The sequence below is a fragment of the Vulpes vulpes genome, chromosome 9 (assembly GCF_048418805.1).
Source record: "Vulpes vulpes isolate BD-2025 chromosome 9, VulVul3, whole genome shotgun sequence".
Classification (NCBI taxonomy): domain Eukaryota; kingdom Metazoa; phylum Chordata; class Mammalia; order Carnivora; family Canidae; genus Vulpes; species Vulpes vulpes.
Genome location: NC_132788.1, coordinates 45,653,823 through 45,668,402, shown reverse-complemented (window position 1 = coordinate 45,668,402; position 14,580 = coordinate 45,653,823). Strand labels below are relative to the sequence as shown.

General features: G+C 39.2%; 1 protein-coding gene across 9 annotated transcripts in view; it reads left to right on the top strand.

The window, feature by feature from the left end:
* The window catches only part of STARD13 (StAR related lipid transfer domain containing 13), a 519,929-nt gene that overhangs the window by 340,409 nt on the left and 164,940 nt on the right, over nt 1-14,580 (top strand). Inside the window, exon 1 of one of the 9 annotated variants that reach the window (XM_072719986.1) lies at nt 7,785-8,074. The exons of the other annotated variants lie outside the window; for them this stretch is intronic. The gene's annotated coding sequence lies outside the window, so the exon portion shown is untranslated. Of the gene's footprint in view, nt 1-7,784; nt 8,075-14,580 lie in introns of those variants that run through there. 9 annotated transcript variants of the gene reach the window in all.

Sequence of the window (14,580 nt, the reverse complement as noted above, 5' to 3'; positions counted from 1 at the left end):
ATCACTAAAACTCATCATTCTTCAAAAATAGATAAAACATGCTCCTTATCTTAGAGTAGGTCTGTAGAAGCTCAAAAATGAACATTCCTGGGAAGCCCCTAACTGGTGCTCAGTTAAAAGACATGCACGTGATACCCACATGATCACAATAAGTTTACAAAGTTTATGATCATTCCCCCCTCCTGAACTCAAAATAATAATAATAATAATAACTGAATTATTATCTTGGTGATACAAAATTTACCAGGAATTTCTAGAGCCATTATAGAAATATAATTTCCATTTAAATAAATGAGTTTAAGATTATATTGAATTTTAGAAGGGAAGTGGGGGGTTTTGTAATCATGAAAATCTTATTGTAATGTTTCCAAAAGGAACAATATGCATTCTAGCGAGTAGCAGTTGATGAGATTGTTTCCTTGGAAATTAGGATTTGTTTTTAAAGGTTCAGGAACTGGTTATGTGTGAAGGATACTGGTCCTACATACCAGTCTGATCTCAGGAAGGATATTATGTCATTCCATAAACTCTGTGTGCAAGTCTTGATTGAATAGAAACAAAAGTAATTATTTCCCTGTGGCTTGATTTAAAAATACATTAGGCTTAGAATAAAAACTAACTTTGTTTTAGCTTTAGAGATTTCTGACAGTGGTGCTTTACCAGATGCCATCATCATATGCATGTTGGGGCTTGACAAGTGTTTGATGATGATCTATAATCTACACTTGGTAAATGTTCTTCAGTATGCATATAAAGTGTATTATGTTGGAAAGACCCCATGTAGAAATAGTTTGAAGTTGTTTTGCATGTCTCCTTACATGTATTTACAATAATTGATTTAATTAACATTCTTTATGTTCTTTATATTCCCATTGAGGAATTGAAGTTATGAACACATGCATAATCATTGAAAGTGTACTTAATCTATGTTATGTATGTTATGTATGTTGGTATTTGCCTAAATAGAAAATGTGAGCATTCTCACCTTTCTGTGTTGAGCAATGGGATATTTGAAGCCAATGAATGCCTAGAAATTGACTGATAGTGAAGATCACAGAGAGGCATGAAGGAATTCCAACAGTCCAGTGATTAGGAACTCATCATTTATTGGACTTATACAGTAAGACATTATGAAAGAAGCAAAATTATTTTACTGGGTTTACTGTATTATTAGGTCACTTCACTGTTATAGTAGAGAATATTGATTGAACATTTATGTGTTTCAAATACTGCTCTGAGAGCCTTATGTATATATTTCAATTTATTTTACCCTTGGGAAAAAAATCCTGTGAGTACATACTATTATTATATCCATTTTAAAGGTGAGAAAACAGAGGCACATAGAGTTTAAAGGTGAGAAAACAGAGGCACATAGAGTTTAAGTAACTTCTCTCAGCTTATGTAGTAGGAGCTTATATCTGAATATAACTCTGAAGCCCATGCTCTTCAATACACTAAACTGTTTTTTGTTTTTATAATGAGTGTTATAGTGTTGGACCTGTGGTTGATTTTAGAGTCTGTAATATGCTAAAGACATTTTAGTCTTTTCTGCTCAGGATGCAGCCACAAATCATTTGACAGAATCAGAATTTGTCATTCACAATGAGATTTCCAGTCAGGTTTTATTTCGCTAATGGAAGCAAAGCGCTGTGTGTTTTACCTTCCTTGAACAGTTAGTATCCAATAGTGTGTGATGACAAGTTATTTTACCAATGGCCTATAATCATTTGATTAAAGCTTATCAAGTGCATATTAAATTAATAACACCGTTATTTTTTGTAGTTCACATATCAGTATCTTGAAATGACAGCAACATCCCCAAAGCGGTTTCCATTACTATAGATCTTTCAAGGAAAGTTTAGTGTTGTATTAGTATAATTTGAGGCATTATTACTTATGATCATCATCTCTCCTGGCTGTTGGGAACAGTGCAAACAAGAGTAATTTGCTCCTCACTGACCTCATTCTAATGAGCTAATCATTGAATGGCATGGACGTGATTCAACAGTGATACACTCACAAGAATGAAAAACAAGGAGGAGAAATAAAGGAATCTTTGATGATGCATAGGATCAGAATTAGTTGCTTAAACCCAGGATGAATCTAAACTTGCTCATCCTACAGTATGCTTCACAATAACAAGCATCATTTCTCTAGCTTTCTTTATAGTTCTGGAGTTGTGAGTCCATTTAAAAGAGAACTTTAAGACAGAGCATAGTTTGGAAAGTGAAAGTTTGTCATAAGTCATACTGCCCGTAATCCCTACCCCACAATCTCACCCAATCAATGGGGGAAATTGTTGTATGGAGAGAGAATGGAAATAATAATGGTCTTTATGTTTCTCACTAGCAGGCACTTGGGAATGGACAAGAGGGAGGATGCTGGAGAGGTGGAAGAGGAATGTGTTAGGCCACAGGAAGGGAGAATTGAGATCTCATGTCATTATTTGATGGCTAGGATGTGTTGGCTACATGTGCACCATGCAGAAAACCTATATACTCACACACATGCTATTTGGAAAGGACTTAAGCAAATACATGAATGTGATTATTTGCCTTGTAAAAGAATTCAGCTTGCGAGTAAGCTATTTTTTAAAAAACTACTTTAAATGCTTAATGCAGCATGATATGGACCCGATTGCAGTCAAGTTCACTAAACCAGGAAAAAAGGAGATTGGGATAGAGTATCTTACTTACACACTCTCATTCTTCCACTGTGGCAAGTTTCAGAGCCTCACTGGGTCTTTGCTTCTTGATGAGAAAGTGGAATGGTCAGTCTGTGATTTCTCAGGTTTTTTTTCTGGTCCTCAAGTCCTGTCTGTGGTTGAGTCAATAACTTTTTGAACAAAAGTGCACAAAGCAGGGAAACTTAAACCTAAAAGGAACCAGAGCAGCTTTCTAATGTGGAACAAATCAGTGGCTTATAATTTTTCTACAGCTTGTCAAGGAAATGGTTAAAGCAGAAATCAGATTTTAGTTCTACAGCTGTCACTAATTAATTGTGTGATCTGAGGCAAGTCACAACTTCTCTGGGCACTCTATTCCTTCTTCCATAAAATAAAGGGTTTGGATTATATAAATGTAAAGTTCCCATCATCTCTAAAATTCTAGGATTCATGATCACAGTTATTACTTTAAGAAAGAGAGACAATTCTTATTTACATTTTTCATATTATGTCATTCAGTATCTGGACATGTTTCTTCAATATCTGTTTAATGCTCTCATTATCAATTTAATAGGTACGTTACAATGTCCAGTCTTGTGAACTATTTAAAAGTCATTATAACTATAATTATAAAGCAACTTGTAAAAATCTTTCTTTTTCTGGAATCTGGGCCTATGAAATGGAGTTATTGCAGTGCCTGGCCTATTTTGAGGACTGTAAGGATCAGAGCATGTCCATGTGTGTGCTTCTCCCCCCACCCCCCAAAGACCTCTCTTCTTGATAGAAAATACAAATGTAGAACATTTTGCAACTAGAGGAATTAGTGAAAGTTGGATTTGCATTTTCATTGACTTTTTATCTGAGACAATTTTTAAAGATCACACTGGAGTTGAACTTAACTAGAGTGGGATGAACTGCCTTTCTTCTGTTCCCAGGGAATGGAACTGGGCCATTGGTGATGTGCTGTCTCTCTCATTACCTCATCAGGTCAAATGGCATCTGGGGAATTTGCCTGACCTAAGTGGTGGCCTTGCTCATTCTGATGAGGAAGCCCCCCACCAACTGGATAGCGTCAGCAGAAATTGAACAATCATTTATTCTTTGGCAATTGCCCTTTCTCTGTGTTCCTTACTTTTTTTACCCAACTACCTTCAGAAATGGAGAGTGGATACACTGGCAGAAAGACAGAGGGAACACAGAAAACAGGGTGAGAATGCATCAGTCACATATTGCTCAAGTTCTTTTTCAGAAAAGTGGCAACTGTCAGAAATTCACAATTCATGAATCAGCCTCTTTCTGCTCCTTGCTGCTGACTGAAGGGCCTGTTCATAAAGGATACTGTGTAACCAAAAGTTACAGGAAAATCTGTTCAGTGAATTAAGTCAATGAACTTTGAGTAACATTTTAAAAGTTATCGAGTATTAAAATGTTTAAAATGTGAGCAGTTCAGAAATAAGTGCTAGAAGGAGATTAGCAAAGAGCTATGTGCTTGTACACACATAAAACTTGAGAGTTTAACTAAATTGAGACATCTAAAGCTGCACACCACTGCTGCTTTTATTAGCTTTAATTTTATAAACACATATCCCAGATGTAGGCAGTGGCCAAATTTGGATTTTGTGATATTAGTTTAAGTGATTAGAAATTCATTTTTTTTCTTGTCTTTTCTCCAAAGTCAGTGCTTTAATTCTATGTAAATTCTGGACCCTGGTCAACTCTTATAAAGCAAAGCTCCTCATTCCCTTTTGCCCCCCTAATCATGGGCAGTGCTTTTAAGTCTTCTACATCCTAGCAGCATCAACTGATGATCCAAGCAAACAGAGAGAGAGAGAGAAAATGATGAGTGTTTTTTGGTAAACCTCTGTACAAGGGAAATAAATCAGTTGGGATTTAATGGAGGCAGGTCATTTATGAGGATACACCTCATCTCTGTGTTTCATTAGGTATGAGAACCCACTGGTATGTCTAGGGAAGAAAATACAAGAAGATAGGAGACCATGAATTGCATAGCTGGTATCTGAAGGATCATGAGAAAATCATTTTCTGTCTCCTCAGGGATAGTCTGAGTATGATTTTGGTGTGGGTAAAGTCATCATATATTAATTTACATTCTAGTGCATTACATAAAGGATTTGAAGTGGTTTGTAAAAGAATATGCAACTCAGTTAAGATTATAAAAAGATAAACCTTATGAAGAGAAAAAAGTAGGTTAATTAATATGATAAAGCTAGGGAGAGATTTAACATACAAATATGAAACATAAGGCACTGAGTAATTATTAAAAGTGGGCTATAAATTTAGTTTGAGCTTCCCTGGTCTAAGCAAAGAGGAAAACATGATCAAGGGAAGATTTGTCATGTCTATGGTAAAAGCCTACCAGCGCAGCTTTTCCTGGGGCTTAATGTTCGGGAAAATTTTTCCCAGGAATATGTGAGCACTTTCTCATCCTAATCTCAAAAAGGAAACACTACAAGATGTAGTAGATGAATAAAACATTGCTACAGTGAATTCAATTGCAAGTTTCCTATAGCATCCTGTAGTGAACCAGGGGCATAACAACAAATTATAATTCAATAAAAATATTTGGGCATGGGGTGAGTGGCTCAGAACAAGGAGGTTCAGGCTTGCATTCTGGCTTAATCTCTAAGTAGCAGAGATAGTTTCTCTGTTGGCTTCACAGAACAGTAGTCCTGCTAGATAATCAGGGAAAAAATGTTTCTGTGGTTAAATAATTTGGGAAATGCTATACCCTCTTTTCCCTTTTTGGAAATTCATACTTATGAAAGGCTCTGACAAACCCTGCAGAAAGTAATTTAACTTTGTTTAAACTGGTATATTTCATCATGAAACCATTTTTCACCGGATACCAGGAAGTGACATCTTATAAAACCACTTTCTCTGGGGAACACAGAGAATTGAAGAAGGTTGAGGGCCTGTGGTTCATTCAGATCATTCTCTTTGACTATATTTCTTGCATGGATTGGGCGATAGATAGTGTGAGGTTATATTTTGGAGAGTAAATTGCAATTACTTTTTGTTTTCAACTAAGGCCAGCTCCATATACTCTAAAAATCAACTGGGTAAAGACAGGATAGACATCTCTTTATAAAAATTAACAACCAGAGGAAGATTCTAACCTGATTAGGTGACCCCTGCACTTTTGCCAGGCAGAAAACTGAAGGACTGGATATATGGGCAGAGTTAATCATTCTAACAAGAATACAGATGATCTTCAAATAACTCTACAAGTTAGGTGCTGGTGGGCCAGAGAAAGAAATTATTGCTTTGTGGCTTTGGATTTGTCTAACCCATGATAGAGCCAAAAACTAGGGCAAATTCCAAAGGGGTCTGCTATTATCGCAGCTAATTTGGGATATTCCATTACTGCTGGGAAGAGGAGTCACTGCCCCACAAGAAAGAAACAAGAAACTCTTCAGTAGTGTCAGATTCTCCTTGGCCATTGGTGACGTGGTGGTACGGACTCTCTGAGACTCGGGCATTGATGAGTGTGGCGCAAAGTTCATTTCCGACTTCGTGGTCCAAATGTATCTTTGGTTACCGTGAAGTCACACAGGACCGTAGCAATCACTGTAGAACGGTGCAGTCAAGGGCAGGACAGGCGCACAGATTACCATGAACATCTGTACACTATTGTTTGAAAAGACCCGATCTCTCTCTCTCTCTCTCTCTCTCTCTCTCTCTCTCTCCTTTCAGTTTGGAATCGAAGGGAATTTAAATGGACCAGTTGCAAAATAACTGAAAGTTACAGAACATGCTAATCCTGTTTTTAAAAAGAAGGAAATCAATAAAAATAAACCCAAATGTCTCGCTAGACTGTCAAATGATTTCCCTCACAAGGCACAGGAATCCTCACAATTTTAAAAGTCTGACAGAGGCAGAGCTGACTAAAATCCCAATGATTTGCATTGCCTTGCCTCTAATACTCTGATAAAATAAAGGGCCAACAGTATAGAGGAAAAGAATAGAGATTGTAAAGAAACTAGGCAATTGTGAATAACTAATTTACTTGTATTTTGAGCCAAAAAAGGCTTTCTCTTTTGCATTCCAAGTCTCCTCTTCCTAGCAGATTTTGAAAATCATACATATGAATGGCAAGAGCCTTGGATTAGTATTCAACCTCTCTAAGTAAACAGTAGCAATTCACATGCCCTTGTATTCACCAAATGACACCCTGGGAAAAAGTACAGTAGTCATAAAAATCATGTTTTCCTTTGAGAGTCTTACTACCCCAATATTATTTATAATGTTTAAAATCACTAAAAGAAATAATAAAGACACACAATTCCAGTGATAATGGTATTCCAACCATTCCCCCCTACATAAGACTAGAGTTCTTAGTGGAGGAATTTATATCTCTCCCAGATGCTTTGAAGGACACAAAACATTTCTTCCTAAATGCATTTTCCAAAATAGAGAATGAACTCTTGCAAAACCTTACTGTCTGGACCCATGTAAAGGCATGTGTAGTGTTCAGCAAGTTCTTAGTAAGCAAATCACCCTCACTTAAACTGTTGATGTTTTTTTAGTAGGAGGGTCATCTAACACACCTTCCCTGTACATCCTCACGCTCACCATTCATACTCCATTCCACCTGCTATTACTATGTCAGAGTTATTGCAAAAGTTAAATGAGATAATATAATTAAACATAGACTCACTGCCTGACACATACTAAGTGCTCGTTATAAGATAAAATGTGTACACTAAACAAACATCTGTGTACATATGGCCCTTCAAGGAACAATATCATTAAATGAAGACTAAATTATACACTTTCTACTAAGCTTACTAAGGCAGGGATATATACTGCCACATTTTTGTGTCTTCAAAAAGTCTCACAAAATGTAAAACAAAGTTGGGGTTTTGTTTGTTTTGGTTTGGTTTTTGGTTTTTCGGTGTTTTTTTTTTCTTTTATCTTGAACTGTAATGAAATCTATTCCCTTTCCCAAATGTAGTTTCCTTTGCTTCATTTACTTAGTAACATCAGTTTGCTTCGTAATGAAGGTATAAGAGTTATTCTCAGTTGCTCTGCACTGATCTGAAATGTTGGGTTTAGGCCAAGTTTCAACTCATATAGATAAACAGCACAGCCCCTTCATCCCCACTTCCAGGCAAATTAAGAGACCATCCTGGACAGGAAGTGCTCCTGGCTCCTGGAACCGCTTGATAGGAAACTCTAAAGCTGAGAGACAGCAGCAGAGCTGCAGGAAGGGGACTGTGCTCCAACAGAGATAGACCAGAATGAAAAGCCAGGGAGATGACCAGATGGGGGACTGAGACTAAGGCTCAAGACAAGCATCACCAACCAGTAGTCAAGTTAGATCTCAGAGCCTGATGGATGAATCGATGATGTCTGAATCCCCCTCCCAAGTTGTGATTTTCTAAACTGGTAAGTTAACTTTGAGGTTTTTGTTAATTTTGTAGGCATTTTCCCATATTAAATGATCTTTGTGTGGAAGAGTTAAAAGGAACACTGTACCATGTAGATAAACTTTCTGATGCCCAGTTAGCAATGTAAAAACTCAGCACCCTTTTTCAAACTAATTCAAACAGATTATTTAAGAAACTTCCATTGCCTGGTTCCTCCAGGATTTCATTCCTTTGAATTGAGGAATAATCTTCAACATTGTTAAATTCCTCAGCTAGAAAAGACTGCATTTGAATGTGATCATTAGCTTTTGCTGAAATTTGTTCTTACAGAGTTGAATGGATTAAATACACATGGATTCTTTTTGCTTTATTTACGTATGGAGTATGTATAGTCTTAAGAGGCTCCGTGTCGGAAATCCCTCCACAAAGATAGAAATATTAACTAGCTTTGTACATCATAACTTAAGTGTTAAACTTTGTAAAAAGACTTGTTTGATAGGATAAAATATTTAATGTCTGGATATGATATCGTGGAAACCCTGAAAAACTATTATAACAGTAAGTTCTTAACTGGTATGTTGCATGACAGTTTAAGGAACAATCCAATATGCATTATCTTTTTAAAGACCTGTGTAAAATGGTATTAGGACCTTGGATTAGGAGGCTTTGCCACCTAGAATCTTTCAGAGACCTGACCAATGTATATGCAAGTTTCTCCACTTTGAAATGTTTCCAGGCTTGTTTTCCTGAGTCATTCCTTTGGATGCAGGTTTTCACTTGGTGGTGGTGTGTGGAACAGCACATCGCCTTGAGTGGCTAGAGAAGCAGAGACTTGCTTGCTAGAATAAGGAAACTTGGCAGGGAGCAGTGCGTTCATTAAACATTAACTAATGGGTAGAATAGAGATGGTTCAGGAGCCAGTTTTTTCCTTTCCCTCCTCCTCTGAGAGTAAAGTCATTTCCTCACCCCCAACTTTACACCTCAGTTTCTGATTAAGCCATCCCATTCCTGGCTCCCCTTGAGGCTTCTCCTGTCAGTCTGTCTCTTCCTCCTACCTTTGGCTACCCTAGCAGGGCTGACCCGGACCCTGGCATCTTCTGTTCTTTGAGGCTTACTGATTTGTACCAGAATGTAGGAATGACATGTATGTGAGACCAGCTCTTTTCAGCTCACTAATCGTCAGGCATGCCCCCTGCAGGCTGCGGGAATCGGTGCAGCCGTGCCTGGGGGTGCCAGAGCCCTGCCTCTGGGCCCAGGGAGAAAATTTCCACTGACTCACCCAAGTGAAAAGAAAAATGAGACTCAGGGTCGGTCATGGAGAAGCAGGTTGTCAATAGAGTTTACTAGCGTTTCTATGCATTTACATACAAGATTTGGGTCTGGGGATGGCAATTGGGCTTTTTATAAATTTTACAACACCCATTTTTGGTTTTGAAACATTTACAACCTTTTAAAAATAGTAACACTATCTGTAGCTACTTCTATTGAGGGCTCGCTATTATGCACCCTGGACTATTTTTCACCACTACATGTATTGGCGTTTGATTTAGTTTTCAGCAAGACCTGAAAGTTAAGTTTGCTCCTCTGGAAAATAAATACAGTAAGGCCTAGTGCTTAAGGTTTTAGTATATTTCTCTTCCAGATGAGTAAACAAAGACTTAGAGAGTCAAATAACTTTCCCAAAGTCTCCCAGCAAGTAGGTGGCAGAGGTGGGCTTTGAACTGGAGTCTGTATGACCCAGGAGCCCACATTATTCACCACTGTGCAACCCTGTCACACTCATAATTAGAGGTAGTCGTGGTCTGCTTGGAACCAAAGAAGGTTGTTCATTTTGGTTTTTTTCCATCATTTGAGGCCTGGTTGGTCCTCTCTTCGTCACCCGCCCTTCAAATTGTTGAGGACTCCACTGTGCCGTGAAGACCAGCAGCAAGTCTGAGCCACCATCCTGTATCCTAACTACCCCTGCCACCGGCCTGAGCGTGGCTGCTCTTTATCAAGAATGCTCTGTCCAAAGTAAATGTCAAGGCTGCTGCCTTTGACATTCCAGCCTTTGGCAAGGAATCCAGCGTGGTTAGGTAGGAACAAGCATAATAATGGGAAAGAGCAGATTCCTCCACCCCCAGGGAAAAGTCATTTTCCTTAATTCTGATCCTGCAAAATGCTGCCCTTCCTAGAAAGTGCTGGAGGTGGAATGCTCACTGTCCTCCAAGCGTTCTCCAGGACTCCTAGGGCCCACCTAGCTCAGTGACCCCTATAACCTTCACACAGGGCCTTTGCAGACACCAAGCCAGGAGGGAGTTAAGTCAAACCTATGCTGTTCTCTGGATCCTAAATCTCAAATTCAGCAGCTCTGTAGTGGAAGGAAAGCAAGTATTAACCCAGGGTCTCTGTTTCTGGAGAGAAGTCCTGTATGGAGATTTTTTTCCCCCCAGCTTTTGCAATTTGACCTCCATCACAGCCAAGGTCCGTAGAGCAGAATAGTTGCATTTGTGCTCTGCACTCGTAGCTAGAGAACAGCAGCCAGTCAGAAGAAAATATCGATGTTCTGCCAACTTCTGCTGTTTGTGAAATTTTGCCAGAAGCAAAACAGGATCAAAAATAATAAACAGACCTCCTCCCTTGCTGCATGACTGCTATTTACATAAAGAGATGGATGAACTGACAGTGCTGTGTGAATGCTCAGGGAAGGGAAATCTTTAAGGAGAAAAAATTAATTTTTTGGTGCTTGGTTGCATATAGTTTGAAGTTTTCTCAAAAACTGGGTTTCCAGAGAGACAGCCCCCATAGCACAGATAGTGCTGTTTCTTCAGGGTAAGTGGACTAACCCATGGATAAAACAACTTGACACGTGAATTACATGCAACTCTAAAACCTCTGCAGGGAACATGAATCTTGAAAACTTAGGAACAGTGTGAGTCTCAAGTGGAATAGTGATGTTTCCAGGAGAAAGAGAAACTTGACCTATATAGTAGCTTCAGGGAGTTAGAAGGCAGGAGGCCTGGGTCCTGGGACACCTTTGTCCCAATTGGGTCACCCTAGATTATTTTATTTAACTTCTTTGTGCCTCAGTTTCTTCAACTGTCAAATGGGAATAATATTAGCTCCTACTTTTAGTCATATTACCAAGGAAAAAAGAATCGATGTGACGTCAATTCAAATGGAAGGATGCTCAGGATGCCTGGGTGGCTTAGGGATTGAGCGTCTGCCTTTGGCTCAGGGTGTGATCCTAGGTCCGGAGGATCCAGTCCTCCAGTCCCACATTGGGCTCCTGCAGGGAGCCTGCTTCTGCCTCTGCCTGTGTCTCTGCCTCTCTCTCTCTCTGTGTCTCTCATAAATAAATAAAACCTTAAAAATAACAACAGCAACAACAAATGGAAGGATGCTCAATTCTGGGGTGGCTAAGCAATGCTGTGGTGAACCTGATAGGGATCACTGGACTGGTTCAAACACAGGAGTCACGCAAAGCAAGACCTAGCTCTTTATCCTCAGTTGGACATAAAGCATCACCATACTTGCTTTCTCTTCCTTGAATAATAATAATTCATGTCACTCCTCAAGGATATGGGAATAAGGAACTACTCTGTGGTTTTATTAATTGGTTCTCAAATGGACAAAGTCTACTACTAGCTTTTAATTTCATTTTATGTTTTCTTTTTATGCATTTGATGTGCTAGGAATGAATCTGTATCATTAAGTAGGGTCATTTGAAACTCTAGTTTGCCCCTGTATTTTTCTTTCATTCTGAGATGTCAAGAATTTTGCTCTCTCTTTTTACTTAGGGAACGAATGTCATTTCACCCTTAGTGAGTAATTTCCCATAATCATGATCAGCATAAAACCTTTTAAAGTGAAAGGATATTGTGCCATAGATTCAGGGACATTGACAAATTGGAGTGTCGTAAATCATATGCTTTCAAGCTGATGAATTTCCAGTATAAATTGGGCTTCCTGTCTAAGACTAATATTTCATGCGGATAGTTAAGCCCTTTAGGGCAGGATACCCTGCTGGGGCTACTTAGTTGGAGGCCTACAGGAGCTCATTGTGGTCATGGCAGATTTGTCTAAGTCTGAGGAGGTGGAATGAAGCCCAATGAGATGGTACCCAAATTATCTGATGAAGAAAAGATGTGCCCCATGCTCTCCTGCCTCCTTGCCTGGCACAGCCTGGACTGGAAAGGCATAGGAAACTAGGGTAAAAAGTGAAAGGAATACATACTTTATAAAATCTCCTTTCAAAACGTTTGGATTTTGTTTGATAATTTTGATATCAGTTTAGTTTTTTGTTTTAAATGTTTGAGCTTGCTGCTGCTGCTGGATTCCAGGAGAAAGGGCAGTTGCTGAGCTAAAACTTGTGTGAAAATCTTTGAAAATTGCTAAGCACTCTGTACACTTGGTTATTCTCTGGAAAGGCTAGGTGTCTTAAATGAAGTGGAATTTGTAGGGGGGAACGTAGGTGAAGAGAAGCAAGGAGCTTGTTTGATGGAGAAGTATCCCAGCACATGGATGGCTTGCCGAAAATCTCTTGCTTCAACAAAAACAGAACCCTAAGACTCTTTTGACTCCTTTCTTGCACATGAGGGTAAGACTGGCTTCTCTCCACCCCCACACAGATATGTGATGCTCTGAGTTTCCCTGCAGCTTTTGGCTTTAGCAGAACACATTTCTTGTTTATAGCTGGCTGTGCTCAATGATCAGTCATTTAAATAAATTACCATGTTCTGTGATTGATGTTAATAATTTGACATGGGAGTTATGAAGCCTTCAGATCCTTAATTTATCAGAGAAAGAATGTTTCAGACATATTTTTCTTTAGCTCTGGGAGGCTGTGCTTTTTCTGAAACTTGTAGATACAGTGTGCATTGTAGCTTATAGATGTAGTGTGCATTGCACAACAGCAAGAGCTTCATTGTTTTCTGGACCTGAGTTCAATTCCTAGTTCAAGCACTGATTAGGTGTGTGATCTTGAGCAGATTCTATGGCTTCTGTGAGCCTGTTTACTCATATAATGTGGGGAAAATAATAATATCTACTGCCTGCAGTTGTGGTAGAACGAAGTGTGGTTGCACATGCAGAGTGCTTAGCATGGAGCCAAACACTTACTCAGGGTGCAGTGTGCCTTAATCTAAAAAAGAAACACAGAAGGACATTACAAATCAGCAACATAGCTCCATGCTATGGATTAACTGCTTGTGGGGAAGATTAAAAATACCTAGGTTTGGAGAATCACATAAAGTGGAAGCTAAGGAAGGGCCATAATCATAGCGGATCTGAAATTAGAATGTCTGCAGTTTCATCAGTGGAGAAAAAGTCTGACGGGGCCAGTTGGAAACTATGCCATTTTATTTTATTTTTTTTAATAATCTTTTTATTTTTATTTTTATTTATGATAGTCACAGAGAGAAAGAGAGAGAGAGGCAGAGACACAGGCAGAGGGAGAAACAGGCTCCATGCACCGGGAGCCCGATGTGGGATTCGATCCCGGGTCTCCAGGATCGCGCCCTGGGCCAAAGGCAGGCGCCAAACCGCTGCGCCACCCAGGGATCCCTACTATGCCATTTTAAATGAAGATTTTCCTAACCAAATGGAATTTAACTCTAAAAGCAGAAAGCTGTGAAATTCGAGTTATAAGAGATAATATTTTTAGTCCTTAAATGAATGAGACCAACCCCCGTAAATCCAGGATATGAACTTCCCCTCTGGCATCAAGTTGATGGAAACATACGTCTTGATCTTTTGAGTCTAACCTCCCCAAATGAAGCACTGTATCTTTAAAACATTTGCCTTAGCAGTGCCGTCATTTGGGAGCTAATAATATATCCCCCACACTACTGTCTTAAATTAGGTGAGATAAGCGCAAAGGAAGCCTAATATCCTGCCTTCACCCCACCCTCAAGTCTGCAGGCTGCTCTAAAGCCTAGAGGAAAAGAGATAGCACAGGTAATGGACAAGATATCTTCAAAGCCTAGAATCTTCTTGACTTCTTTCCAAAGACTGCCTTTAAAATCTTTAGTTTTTACCAAGTTTTGCTAAACTCAAAACACTGAACCTCAACTTCATTGCAACCCACTCACTGGCTTCCAGAAAATGAAGTGCATTCATTGGAGGAATAGTCATTCCTTAACTCATGGAATCACTTCCGGAGGGCCAGCTCTGTGCCAGGTGCTGTGAGCTCTTTGGGATATAATAATACATTAAAACATGACCCATGACACAATGTAACAGGTGTGCTTTAAGCAGGTGCCACAGAGTTTTGTAGGTACGGAGATGGGCATCTGTGCAGGGAAAGTGGAGGCACAACAAAAGGAGTCTTGTTCTAACTCTAGCTATTGATTTGTTGTTGTTCTAGTGTTTTGTTGTTTTCTTGCTTCAGCTTTTATTCCTGTAGCAGAAAGCATCCATGCCTGGGATTACTGGAGGTAATCCCCCCCCCTTTTTTAAAGATTTTATTTATTTGAGAGAGAGAGAAGAGAGAGAGAAAGAGAGAGGGAGTGCACACAAGCAGGGGGAGGGGCAGAAGGAGAAAGA